Source organism: Herpailurus yagouaroundi, unplaced genomic scaffold (genome assembly GCF_014898765.1).
Source record: "Herpailurus yagouaroundi ecotype Mexico unplaced genomic scaffold, PumYag 195, whole genome shotgun sequence".
In the NCBI taxonomy this organism is placed as follows: Eukaryota; Metazoa; Chordata; class Mammalia; order Carnivora; family Felidae; genus Herpailurus; species Herpailurus yagouaroundi.
The window spans coordinates 13184368-13199558 of NW_024412426.1; the positions used below are offsets into that span (position 1 = coordinate 13184368).

Here is a 15191-nt window from a genome sequence, read left to right on the forward strand (position 1 = left end):
ATATTCCTTACATATAAGAAATTGTCTTCTCTTTTTGGTCCTTCCTTTTTCAGTGATGAAACTGACCCATCCCTTTGGAATGGGAAGTTTCTCGAGGGGGATTGGCTTATGAGAAAAGCAGGTTTGGTGTGTGAGATCATATCCTGTACCCAGTAAAGGAGGAGTTTACCCTCACACTCCTTTACTACAAACCAAACCAGTAGTTTTGCATGAAAACAATTTACTTTGCCCTTTGTGGGATTATTAGCCCTTTCTGTCTGTACTTAAGGATGGATACAATATTATCCTGTAAGGATGTTTGTAATAAAATTTGTCCTCTTGGTCATCAGGTAAGTAGTTTTCAAATTGTACAATTTTACCTCCAAGGCAATATGTGGCAATTCCTAGACACATTTTATTATCACACATGGTGGGGAGGGGTTATGTTACTTGCATCTAATGAGTAGAGGCCACAGATGCTACTAAATATTATAGGTTGCATAGGATGGCCCTCTATAGCAAAGATGTATCTGGTCCAAAATATCAATAGTGCGGAGGTTGAGAAATTGCATTAAATAAAAGTGTTTTGGGGATGGATGGTGGGCTATTTATGAGCACAGTCTGATAACAAACTCATAGAGCAGCAAATAACATGAAATCCTTTCCACTTCAGGTGTTTGGTCTCCTGGGGAAGCAAACTAATAGTTTAAGCAATGTACTACAGGCTTTGATAGAGGTATACAAAAGAAACTTTTACTGAGGAAAAAAAAATGTTTAGCTTCAACTGAGAAGTTAGGAAGGCCTATTGTTAGTGACATTTTATGATAAAATGTGTGTAGTATTTAGCTGCTCTCAGTTGCAAGTAGCAGAAAAATCTGTCAATAAAGGAGATTCACATAACTGGAAAGTCTAGCGGTAAAGTTAGCTTCAGTGTTGGTTTGTTTCAGCAGCTTAGTAATGTCATTATGGAAAGATCTGGTGTAAACTTCTGCCTTCCTGAAGGTCAAACTTCAGTTTAAAACCCATTCTCCTTCATGTTCATAAAATGGCTTACTAACTACACACCAGTTACAAGAGAAGACAGAATGTTAATTATAGAATCCCCTGAGAAGAGTCGGGAAATATTTTTCACATAAATCTCACTTTATGTCTTACTGTCTCTAATTGCGTCACCTGAACTAGAAACTCCAACTAGGGTGTAAAATCATGCTGATTAGCTAGAGCTGGCCAAACTCATACCATGGCACCAGGGAAGTTGGATATTTGGGGTGGCTATTGAAAGAAACAAAAGAGATGGTAGGAAAGCAACTACAATGACCACTATATGCGGGATGAACTTTCAAGGCAGAAGAAACAGCTTGGATAAAGACATATAGGAAAGAAAGAGTTCAAACTGAATCTCGAAAGCAGTTGATATGTGGATGGAATCTAGGAGATATGGTGGGAAGTAGGAAGAAATAAAATTAGAAAGGAAGACAGTGACAAATTTATAAAAGCATCTCAGTGCCATGATAAGGACATTATTCTGTAACCAATTCTGACCTGTTAAAGGATTTTAAGCAGAGGAAGGACATGATAGGAATTATGTTTTTAAAAAATTTCTTTGGTGGTATTGAGAAGAATGGAAAGAAATGAAAAGGAAGTTGAAAGTGGAAGCAAAGGGAACCATAATTTGAGACAACTGGCTTAAATCTCCTATTTTATTTTAATATAATAACAGTTATATGTTCTTGTTATGATGATTAAATTAGATGTGGAAAATGTGTAACACTTAGCAGGTAATCAAAATGTTAGTGATCATTTGTTCACATACTTTTGAGCACTGATTTGGCGTTTCATCTGTACTACTTACTATGTGAAGTAAATTACTATGTGAAATTAATTACCTTAAATGAGCCCATTTCCTCTTTAGTCCACCTTACATGATTATTAGCAGGACTAAGTGACATTATGTTTATAAAAAGGACAGTGTAACTGAAGGAGACCTTAATAGCACAAGTCACTATAACTGTAATAAAGGAGATGACGAGGGCGCCTGACTAGCTTAGTTGGTAGAACATGTGACTCTTGATCTTGGCATTGAAAATTCAAGCCCCATGTTGGTTAGAGATTACTTAAACATAAAAGGATGAAGAGAGGTAGGGAAAGTGAAGATATACCTTAGAGAAAGAATCAACAGGGTTTGCTGATCGATATAGCAAGAAACCAGTTATGGCTCCTAGAGTTTTTGGTGTGAGCAACTGGGTAGATTGTGAGAACCAAGTTTTATTTCATGTTTTGAACATTTTAAATTTTAAATGTTGGTAAGATACATAAGTTGAGATATGTAAGTTGAGAAGTCAGGGAAGAAATTGGATACACAACTCTAGAGCTTAGTGATGTCTATACCAGGAATATAGATATGGGAGTTGACAACACATCTGTAGTAGTTACACCAAGGGAGCTATGAGATAGGTTATGGAGAATGAGAGTACAGAAAGGGAAGGCATCAACAAGAGTGAAAAACCTGAAGAAGTCTACATTTAGGAGGTTGGTAAGAATGGTGGAATCAGCAAAAGAGACTGAGAAGTAAAAGCAATGAGTTAACAAAAAAATATCAAGAACATGTAAGTTCCTAAGAAGGAAGAAATGATCAGCTGTGTCAAGCTCTGATGAGAGGCTAAGTAAGGTAAACACCAAATTCATTCATTTTAGCAGTATCTGGCCTCTTAACCCTTAACAAAAGCAGTGCCAATGGACTTCTGGAGGTGAATTCTAGACATAAATGGTCTGAGAAGTGAATGAGAAGAAAGGAACTGGATACAATATAAGTATACAATTCCTTTTAAAAAAATTCTGGAAAGATTGAGAAAGATATCTCTTTAAAAAAAAAATTACCACAAAGGAAAATTCTGAAATAGAGCTGAGAACTGAGATAGAATTTAAGGCAGAATGTAAATACCAGGAAGATTTTATTGTTGCTTTAAGGTAGGAATTCTAAAACATGATTGCCTTTGATGGAAATGATACAGCTGGAGGGAAAGGGGCTAACTGAAGGAGCAAAGACCATAAGCAGTTGTGAATTCTCAGACCAGGGTATAGTGAGAGATAAGTTTTTGAGACGGGGATGGTTGCATTCTCCTTTATAACAGGATGGGAAGAAGGAAAAGAGGGCACAGAGGCAGAAGAGTTTACAGGTTTAGAGAGGAAAATCAAGGAGTGCTGGTCTGATCAGTTTTAGGTATGGGTTTTTCTTCATTCATCTTGCCTGGCATTTGGGTCTTTTCCAATTGAAAACCTGTTTTCTTTTTAAAACATTTTTTTTAGAACTGTTTTAAGTTTACAACAAAATTGAGAGGAAAGTAGAGATTTCCCATGTATCTCTTGCACACACACAGGTCTAGCCTTCCATTATCAACATCATTCACCACAATGGTACCTGTTTTGGTTTTTTGTTTTTTTTTTTTTTAATCAAGGATGGACCTACATTGACACATCATAATCACTCAATGTCTATAGTTTACCTTAGGATTCACTGTTTGCGTTGTATATTCTATGGGTTTGGACAAAGTATATAATAACATATATCTGTCATTATATCATACAGGCTATTTTCACTACCCTAAAAATCCTCTGTGCTCTGCCTATTCATCTCTCCCTGCCATACATTGCCCTACTGCCACCCTTGGCAACCATTGATCTTTTTACTGTGTTCATAGTTTTGTCTTTTTCATAATATCACATAGTTGGAATTATGCAGTATGTAACCTTGTCAGATTGGCTTCTTTCACTTACTAATATGCATTTAAGTTTCCTTCGTGACTTTCCATGGCTTGATAACTCATTTTTTTTAATGCTGAATAATCTTCCATTGTCTGGATGTACCACAGTTGATTTAAGCATTCACCTACTGAAGGACATCTTAATTGCTTCCTAGTGTTGGCAATAATGAATAAAGTTGCTATAAATATACACGTGCAGGCTTTGGTGTGGACATAAGTTCAGCTCCTGTGGATGAATTCCAAGGAGCATGCTTGCTGGATCACACAGCAAAAGTATGGTTTGGTTTTGAAAGAAACTGCTAAACTGCCTTCAAAAGCAGCTGTTCTGGGGCTCGGTTGGTTAGGTGTTTGAGTTTGGCTCAGGTCATCATCTCACAGTTCATGAGTTCGAGCCCTGCATTGGACTCTGTGCTGACAGCTTGGAGCCTGGAGCCTGCTTCAAATTCTGTGTGTCTGTCTCTGCTCCTCCCCCACTTGTGCTCTGTCTCTTTCCCTCTCTTTCTCTCAAAAATAAATAAGCTCTAAGAAAAATTAAAACACTTTTTTAGTGTCTGTACCATTTTGCATTCCCATCGGCAATGTATGAGAATTCCTGTTGGTTCACATCCTCACTAGCATTTGCTATTTGATATAATGTTCTAGATTTTGGCCATTCTAATAGGTACGTACTGCTATCTCATTGTTTTAATTTGTGTTTTTCTGATGACCTGTGATGTGGACCATCTTTTCATATGCTTATATATTTTTTCATGTGCTAATAAATCCTTGTATTATATTATAATAAACTTCTGTTGCATCTCATTTCTAATTGCCCCCCCCCCCCACACACACACAAGGGGTACACATTGTATTTATATATGTTTTGGTGAGGTTTCTGTTCAACTCTTTGGCCCATTTTTTAACTGGGCTATTTGTTTTCTTATTGTTGAGTTTTAAAAGATCTTTTCATATTTTGGTAAGAGTTCTTTATTAGATGTGTTTTGCAAATACTTTCTCCTAATCTGTGGCTTATCTTCTAATTCTTTTCATATTGTCAGTTGCAGAGCAGAAGTTTTTAATTTTAATGAAGTCCAGCTTCATTATTCAAATATTTCTTTTCTGGATTATGTCTTTGGTGTTGCATCTGGCAAGGCATCACCACACCCAAGTTCATAGGTTTTTTTTCCTGTTATCTTCCAGGAATTTTATAGTTTTGTGTTTTACAGTTAGATATAATCCATTTTGAGTTAATTTTTGTGAAGGGTTTAAGGTCTGTATGTAGATTTGCTTTTTTTTTTAATGTGGATGACTACCATTTGTTGAAGAATCTATCCTTGTTCCATTGTATTGCCTTTGCTCCTTTTTTAAAGATCAGTTGACTTTATCTATGTGGATCTACTCTGGGCTTTCTATTCTGTTCTGTTGATGTATTTGGGTATTATTTTGCCAGTGCCACACTGTCATGATTATTGTAGCTTTATTTGTCTCATTTTCATACTGTTTGTTGTAGAAATGAAAAAAGATAATTTTTCCTTCAGTGCTTCCTTCACTAGTGTTTTTGAAGTGAGAAAGTAAAACTTCCTAATTATTATAATTGTAACTGTATCTTCTTATAATGTTTTTTGTTTATAGTCCATTTTACCTAGAGGAGAACAGGTTTTTGTTAGTGCTTGTTTTTTCCATCTTTCCTTAAATATTATTGTATTTTTTACCTATTTCTCTTACCCAGACTAAATTCTCAGATATTGTTAAGTTTGTATGTGTGAGAGCTTTGGTTCATCTATTTCCAATAAAATTGATATGTCAGTCTAGAATATACTAAAGTCATGGATAAAAACAGCAAACCTGGATTAGATACATGGATTTAATTATTGGTTCTGCCCCTATCCAGCTGAAAGGATATTACATTATATTTTTCTATAGAACTTGTATGTTATTTTGAATTGGGTATGACCCTTGTTGCTAATAAATCTTTGTATTATATTATGATAAACTTCTGTTGCATCCCATTTCTAATTCCCTTCTTTCTAGCTCAATGACTTACCCCATTGAAAATAGAATCTAATATCTATTTTAACTGTTGTTTCCATTTAGAAAACATTCCTCATTATCTGGAGATTATTAGAACCAGGTTAATATTTCAAAAACTAAGGAAATGATGATCAAAAGCAGTACCATATTGGGTTTCTTGTAAATATTGTTACTTATTTTTACATAATAACACCACTTTCTGTACAACAGTTTGTCTTTCAAGAAACATTTTTTTAGAATGCTCATTTATTTATTTTGAGAGAGAGAAAGAGACATTAATGTTGTTTAGACATTAATAAATAAACATGTTCTTCAACACCAGTCTAGAACTTTGGAAGAAAATTTGCATAATTTTTGGAGTGAATTTTCTGCTTTAATCTAATCTGAAATACAAGGGATGCAAATAGGGCATTACTATTTTATAGCTATGAAAGCAGTTGGAGAGCTATGTAGAGAGAAATGATTTCGTCACAACCAGAACTAGGTAAGTTCCCTGGGTCCAAGCAGCACTGGTCTGGAATAGAGATCCAGAGAGACCAGGGCTGAGTTTTCACTCCACTGCTTTCTGTGTGATCTTGAGTGGCTCACTTAACATGTCTGAATTTGAATGGTATTTTCTGAAAAGCAGAGATCATAGCGTCTGTCTTGGTCAGTAATTGTAAGCATTAGCAATGAAACACTAGCCTGAGAAATTCATAGTAAACTCAGAATAAATAGTAACTATTACAACTAACACTCCTATTACTATTAATCCAACTGCTGCTTCTATTAATTGGCATTTCAGGATATTTTGGTTAAAATGCATATTAAAGAACTTTTCATGGGGCACCTGGGTGGCTCAGTTGGTTGAGTGTCCGACTCTTGATTTCATCTCAGGTCATGATCCTAGGGTCTTAGGATGAGCCCTGCATCAGGTTCTGTGATGAACGAGGAGCCTGCTTGAGAGTCTCTGTCTCTCCCTCTGCCCTTTTCCCTTGCTTGTGTTCTCTCTCTCTCACTCCCTCTCTCTCTAAAATAAAAAAGGGGGAGTTTTTCATGTTGATGATGAATGTAAGCATATTTCTAGATGTTACTTATCCATGAGAAAGACACGTCATTTTGTCTTCTAACTGATGCGATGAACTGTGAGCAAAAAGCTTAAAAAAATCTATCTTTGTAGCTAAAAACTGTCTTAAAAGCAGTGATTCTGTATTTGTACTTCCCAATTCCCCATAATTATTGTTATATACTCTAGACATGTAATATTGTACAAAGCATGGGTCTTTATTCTTTTAAATGCGTCTCTGGTTCAAATGCTTTAAGCAAGAAACTAAAAAACCAGTGCTGATTCTTATTCTCTTTTAATATTTATATGCCACCGTTTGGAGTCAGTTTTGGTTGCCGAGTAGATTAGATCGCCATTTAATGTAAATGCATAAAATATGACTAATAAACTGACTAGACTCTAGTGAAAGCTTAAGTAGCAATTTGAGCTAGTTAAAACACTTTCCTCCCAGGATTCATAACAGTTATTATTTAAGCAATGAGCCTTTAATTTATTTTTCCTCCTATCTGGAAGGTTCTCTTCTGTACCCAGTTAACCTCTGTTTCTCTTCAAGATCCCAGCTCAGATGCCACTTCCTTAAGGAACACTTAGCTGACCCTCCTCAGGCTAAGACAGTTTCCTTGTTAGGCTTTCTCATAGTATCTCATGTCTTTTCTAAGACACCTGGTAACTATTTGATTACTTGGTTGATTCCTGCCTCTTTGCTAGAACAAAGGCTCCACCAGGGCAGAGATTACCTTTCTTGACAAACAGTACATGATAAATAATATTAAAAAAAATTTTTTTTCAACGTTTATTTATTTTTGGGACAGAGAGAGACAGAGCATGAACGGGGGAGGGGCAGGGAGAGAGGAAGACACAGAATCGGAAACAGGCTCCAGGCTCTGAGCCATCAGCCCAGAGCCTGACGCAGGGCTCGAACTCACGGACCGCAAGATCGTGACGGGGCTGAAGTCGGACGCTTAACCGACTGCGCCACCCAGGCGCCCCAATATTTTTAAATATATAAATGGCATTTGACCCTTACACTGAAGCCAGGTATCTCTAATAAAAACTGTAGCATTAATCTTGGCCTCCAGAAAGATCTTCTTACTAAGGATGGTTCTTTATTTTAAAATGTGTCCCATTAGATTAGGGCTCACAGGACCAAGCCTTGGAAAGCAGAAATATAGGAATCCTCTTGGTGGTTGGGAATTATACTCTGAATTCAGAATCAGTGAATGTACGTCACCTACCTCATTCCACACTAAATATATAACCTCTAAAGCCACACTAGATATGAAGTAAGGGGGAGAACACCTCAGAAAAAATATTTTTCTGACACACACATATAAAATACGTTCCAATATTTGGGTCATTAGTAATTTTTGTTGTCACTGTTGAGGTTGTGTTGTTAGTCACTGTGATGTTTACTAAAAGAAATGTATTCCACCAACAAGGATTTGGCCCTTTGTTTTCTTTTATTTATTTATTTTAAGTTTATGTATTTATTTTGCATGCATGAGTGAGGGAGGGTCAGTGAGAGAGAGGGAGAGAGAGAATCTCAAGCAGGCTCCACTCTCAGATTAGAGCCCAATGCGGGGCTCAGTTCCACAACTGTGAGATCATGACCTGAGCTGAAACCAAGAGTGAGCTGCTAAACCAACTGAGCTATCCAGGAGCCCTTGGTCCTGTGTCTTCTAATACACTGGGATAAATTTTAGGGGAGCCTGGGTGGCTCAATCTGTTAAGCACCCAACTCTTGATTTTGGCTCAGGTCATGATCTGCTGGTCTTCAAGTTTGAGCCCCACATCAGGCTCTGTGCTGACAGAGTGGAGCCTTCTTGGGATTCTCTCTCTGTCCCTCTCCTGATGTCTCTCTCTCTTTGTCAAAAATAAATAAATAAACATTAAAAAAATAATATAGTCAGACACATTTTAAAATTAAAAAATTGCTATGAGAAACAATTTCTCATAAACCCCTTCTAGATTAAAGAAGAAAACATAAATCAAGACAGATAAATGAGTAAGTGAATCATTGTATTACCAAAGAATAATTATTATGTACATATTAACATGGTGTTGTCAACGAATGTTCATTGACATGAAAAATATAATGTTAAATGAAAATAATTAGGTTGAAGGTGGCTGGGTGACTCATTTGGTTAAATATCTGACTCTTGATTTTGGCTCAGGTCATGATCTCATGGTTTGTGAGTTCGAGCCTGTGTTGGGCCCTGTGCTGGCAGTGTGGACCCTGCTTGGGATATTCTCTCTCTCCCCTCTTTATGCCTCTACCCCGCTTATGCTCACTCTCTCTCAAAATAAATAAATAAACTTAAAATAATAATAAAAATAATTAGGTTGTAAATTTAATATCCTATAAAATTTCAATCTTGTCAAATACATATTACAATGATTAAGAAAGACTGACAAGTAATGTTATTATTGGTTACTATTTTCTTCTTTGTACCTTTCTATAGTTGCCAAATTTATTAAATTAGCAACTAATGCACTTTAAAGCATATATAAAATAATGAATATTACTAACCTCTATTTCAGAAAGTCTTCCTCAGTTCATCTCAACACAATAAAAGTGAATTAACTTCTTAAACCTTTTCACATCCTTACCCCACAACTACTTCCCCCACATAGACTGCTCTTTATTCATGATCTATAAAATTCATCACTTCAAAAGTTACTATGAACTTTCCAAATGATATCCTTTAAAATAATAACGATACTTAACTTCATAACTAAGATCCCCTCATATTTTTAGCAATGGCATAGATTATGGAAGATCAAGGTTAGATTTTGTCATAGAAAAATCTTTCACAAAATAATTCATAATCTTTATAAGTGTTATCTGACATCTTAAAGTACTTATGATTTAGTTTCCTTAACCACTGAAGTCTAACCAGGAAGTTCAATAGTTTGCCACTGCATTTGCAATAAAATGCAAGTTCCTTACAATAACCTGTCTCTGCCTTCCTCGAAGACTCATTTCACACCCCTCTCCTTTTTGCTCCTGGTACTAGTTACCCTAGACTCTCTTCTGATCCTAAAATGGACTCAAATTATTTTGCTTCTTGAGGTCTTAGGATTTGCTGTTCCCGATAAACAGTACCCTTTAAGCAGGTTTTTTCACATAGCTGGAGCTGTGCCGATATTCAAACATCACCTCTTACAGAGATTGCCTGTAATACATATCTTATTTGTTTCTTTCTTAGCTATTAGTATTTTGCTTAAATTTGGTACTGGTTTACACATTTAGCTGCTTGGTCTTCTCAATGGAAAGTGAGCTCTGTGAGAAAAGGGAATTTGTCTCTCTTGTTCATCTCTTTTTCCATAGTGGCAAGAATATTTGTTTATATATATTTGAATATATAAATAAAGATAAATTGTTTTCCCATTCATTCCCCTACCCTCTAACACCCAGATTATAAAGAATTTGAATATAAAAAGTTGTTAGATTCACATACAGATGAAGTTTAAATAGTTCCTGAAGTTTAGCCAAAGAATTTTCAGTTTCAAAAAGAATAAAACTGGATCAAAGTTCTCATAAAATAAATATAGGAGACAGATAAAATCTAACCATTAAAGCATATTTCCAAAGGTATTAGAAAGTCACTGTATTCCATAAGAACCCTAATAACTATTATAACAAATTTTTGCAATTAATTTTATACTCTTTTATTACAGAGCCACATGGATAGATTATAGCAATAATTTTTTTCTTTATTGATTGAAACTATATTCATATTTAGAAATACTTCCTCCCTGCATGCTACATGTGTTTCTTTGTCTTACAATATCTACATGGACATTATTTACACCTATGCTGATGACTTATTTATGGCTCCTGTTTGGATATATCCTTTATTTTTCAGCTACATGGGTTTTTTCCATCACAATGGAAGCATTTGGTATTTTCCAATCTTTAATCTTCAAACATTTCTCTTTAAATTTCTCACAATTGCATAATTACATTGTGGGATGGCCCCAAGACTCCATTTTATTGACACAGTAGAAAACACCTGACAAGGAGTATTCTCCGGGTCACTAAGATCCTTCTCTATGCTCGGTGACTCACAAGTAACATTTCAGACCCAAATACCAGTAAAGGAGAAGCTACCCAATCTGACTATAAAATTGTATTGCAGCTGTCTGCAATTGTCTTGGCTAAATTCCATTTTCCTTTTTATGCAAAATACATTAATTCTTAGTTTCCTATGACACTGCAGGTTTTGTGTCAACATGCTTTATAACATGATGACTTAATATATGTTGAAATACCTGTATGCCTAACTCTTTAACAGAGATCACCTTCCATGTTAACTATTCAAAAAGTTAAAAACAACAACAATACCTTTTTAGGGTGTCAATATTGGAAATTCCCATCAGAATTGGGAGTCAAGATGTAGCAGATGATTCTGTTGCCCCTGCCTTGCCCTATAAAAAATAATTTATACCATGAATTTCTTTTTGTTCTTTAGCAGAAATCAACATAATAAAGATTTAATAAAGTTTCAAAGTTTGGACAATAAAATCTTTGTCCAAAACAGAAGTGAACTTGACATTCTTATAAATAAATCTACCAGATACATTTTTAACCCTTAAGCCTGAAACCTAGTTTAATATTCTTTTGTTAAATTACATCACACTTCTCCAAAATCCCTAGTTGCCCCAGAAATAAGACAAAGATAGGAAAGTACCCAGAACTTTAAATAAGGTAGGATTTATTAAAGAGTCTGGCAACAAGTTGATTAAACATGATGACACTGACCTTGGCCTAGAGTAAACACATTAAACTTCCCAAGCCTGTTGGAAATTGCCTAGGGAACCCAAGCCTCTTACTCTAAATTTGAGGAATATCCAGAGATTGAAGAGCATAAAAGGACTTGTGCCTCAATAGAAATAATTATAAAGATAACATAAAATGGTAGCTGGAAAAACAGTGAGTTCAAATATCATTAGAAATGAATCAGTTTAGAATGTGAACAATTTCCTGGTGTTTATAGAGAAATATTTCTCTAAAGCCCTTGGAACATAAATATGTATTGTGACTCTCCAGGAGAGGGCTGTAGTAAACTGATTTTTAGAAATGTGAATGACCATGGAACAATTTTGTCCCAGGACATTTCATGGGACTAATGCTTCAATGCATACCACTTAGTAAATCCTGCTGTACTATCAACTTTTGCTTATTCAGGTACTGATTGGCTAACTTTTAAGATATCCTCTCTTTGATTATTGTCTATTTTATGTTGCTAATCATGCCAATAAGTCATTTCAACTAAATTATAGTTAGGGAAAGGAAGAGATAAAATCTAAAGCAGCATGTCTTGCTAATTATTTATAGCTCTAGGTTTTGGTTTTAACTTGGTGAATGGGACACTTATTTGAATGGCTGATTAGAAACTAGCCCTCCTCTTTCTAGCAATTTTTCTTTTTTTTTCTTCAAAATGGTTTATTTTTTATAAATATAACTTATTGTCAACTTGGCTTACATACAACACCCAGTGCTCACCCCAACAAATGCCCTCCTCAATGCCCATCACCCATTTTCCCCTCTCCCCTGCAAGCCTAGCAATTTTTCATTCTCTCTCTCTCTCTTTCCCTCTGTCTGTCTGTGTCTCTCCCTGTCTCTCTTTGTCTCTCTCTCTTTTTTAGAATTGCCCCTCTCTTCTCCATTACAGCATGGGAGTTGTGCTCTTTCTACAGTAAGATCTTGCTTCCTGGCCATAGTTGTTAGATTGTAGGTGGCCACTTGACCCAACATGGGTCAAAAAGGTTTACGTATACAATAGGCAGCCAGATGTATAGTAATAAATATTATCCTTGTTATAAAAATGATCAGGACAAGAAGTAGAGACATGGAAATTATCACCCTCAACTGAGAAAGAAAGCAGAAAGAAAATCAAGAGAGAATGACTTTGACAGAGATAAGGGAAAACAACATTTCAATGAGGTGGGGTCAAATATACAACAGTGAAGTCAAACCAAATGAAAACTGAAATTCACAGTGGTTGGGAAAGACACAATAGACATGCAATGCCAGCATTAGAGCATTCTACAGATAATTTTCCCATTTCTTTGAAACAAAAAATCTTAGTTTGTGGAGCCTATCTCCTGGCTTCTCCATAGGATTTCCAAAAATCCCACATTGGCTTGTCAGTAAGACGGGGTTGGAAATACCCAAAGGAGTCTATTTACATAAGTGACTGTTAGACCATCAGGAACAGAATTCATTCTAAAAGAAGGATGAGTCAGTCCCAAGTCAGAGGGTCAGTGTTCCAATGGCAAGGTAATTCTGAGTAAAGCTGGGGATGTGTCGCCGAGCTTGTCCTTTTATTTAACCCCCGCCCCCAGAAACCTGTGTGAGAGCCCTAAAAGAAGAGATAATAAAAACAAGAGATATGTTTAAGAACTTGAGGGGACAAGGAAACAGTTCTTTGTATCCTGTGTAAAAGAGTGTAGCAAAGCTGTGGAATAAGGGAAATGTTCCCTTGTGGCTGCTTTTGGAGCAGGTTGAGTTACGGACCAGGCACAATACCCGGAAAAGAGAAGATGCAGGAGAGAATATAAGCAACCAGAGACAACAGAAACCAAGAAGAGGAAGGAACAGCTTGTGGTATCTGTGCTAGCTATGAAGCACGAATGTGACAAACTCAGATGCTTCGAAGCATGAGTTAGGAAAATCTGGAGTTCCTGCATTTGTGGCTGAGAGACAGAGGCAGAAAAATGCTATTTCATTCCTATTTCTATGGTCTCTTTGCTTAATCTGGGAAAATGCTCCACTTGCTCTCTTTTAAAACTCTACGTGTATAATTATCATCATAGAATCAACTTAAATGACAAAAAAAGAAGAGAACTTTACCACTTCCACTTCACCCAAATCAAGACTCAGTTGATGTATTCTCTGAAAACTCCAAGGAAATTACACTCTGATAAAAAAAAAATTACTCACGTTGATGTACTTTATTTCAGTGTTGCACTGCTGCAAGTTTTATCTTCTCATTTAGCAGGTCCTTCAGAGCCTTTAGTGTTAAATCACATTGTCCCTTAGGTGTCCCTATGGCTAGTATTCTGGAAACAAATATTCAGTTCACATATTAAAGAATTTGTTATGTGTCAGTAGCTTTTAAAGAGCTTTACACATATTGTCTGATTAATACCTTCAACAGCTCTGAAAAGAATGCATTGTTACATCCGTGTTAGAGATTGAGGATTAAAAAGTGAAAGTTTTACCCAGTGCCATGAAGTTAATAAATAGCAGAGCAGAAATTTAAGCCGAATTCATGTAGCCCTTCATTGCTTTGCTACACTGCAAAGACGAGTCATTAAACGTGCCTCAGCTAAGTCAGAATTTCAATGTTGCTACACATTTTACTTTTTCACTGCTCAGAGATAAAATGCTTGATCATTCCCATTTATTGGAAGTATGAGATTCTCCACTTCATTCAAGGACACTACTTGGGAGATATTTCCACCGTTGAACCAGAACTGTGTCCCTTTCACTTTGTCCTATTTCGTGATAGCCTGAAATTTATCCTGTAATATCTGCATCTAAGCATTATTCACTGGGAGCTTTTTCTGAAGAAATCCTGAACTATGAATATTATTATGAGTTTTCTCATTTCCTCTCATGTTGCTTTTCAACAAGTTAGAGATAATATTATAATAATCGGTAATTGCAGGGCTTTGGATAAACCTCATGGCTATTATACCAACACCACACTAATAATATGTTTACATAATATAATGCATTTTTATTTTTGTGTAAAGAGAATTTTACTCTTCACACTATTCTATTTCTTCTCATTTTATGTGGATCCAGCAAAGGGCAAAGGTTTCAAAATAGCAAATTGTTAAACTTTAATAGTAGAGGCTACCCTTATTTACATGACTCAGTTGGGGAAATGTTTAGTATTACACCATACCCTGAAGGTTAATAAACCCAGGCTGGGTTAGACCAGGGAGGCAGGGGGAGGAGATGAATTCCAGAGTGAAGCAAGGAAATAGAGAAACAATGACATGAGAAATATTATCATCAGATTAGAAGATAATCTCTTTCCTTGCTTTCCAAAGAGGAAAAAGGAATGAAAGGAATATATTAATAACTGCAACCAAGAACAAAAAGCAGGGTGTGTAAATAGTATCTCAGAAGCCACGTTAACTTTGCAAAAGAGTAGGGAAAAATCAAGAAATAAGGAAATAGAGAAGTTGGTGGGGGGGGGTAGGAAGAAATCATAGCTGAACATACCAATTTTATTGTTAACAGATAACTTGATTTATTTTATTAACAGTTTATTTTATTTACTTTATAAATAAAATAGTTTATTTTATTTTATTTATTTTAAAAAGCATTTTATGTATTTATTTTATAATGCTACTGGATTTCTTAGCATTAGTTA

General features: G+C 35.7%; 1 long non-coding RNA gene across 3 annotated transcripts in view; it reads right to left on the reverse strand.

Moving 5' to 3' along the window:
• The window catches only part of LOC121011858 (uncharacterized), a 35836-nt gene extending 21696 nt beyond the window's left edge, over positions 1-14140 (reverse strand). The window contains exons 1-4 of one of the 3 annotated variants that reach the window (XR_005781809.1): positions 13953-14140; positions 13745-13863; positions 11144-11226; positions 6712-6757 (exon numbers count right to left, since the gene is read on the reverse strand). This is a non-coding gene — a long non-coding RNA (uncharacterized LOC121011858). The other 2 variants (XR_005781807.1, XR_005781808.1) reach the window with 2 other exon arrangements.
• Between the last annotated feature and the right edge of the window lie 1051 nt (positions 14141-15191).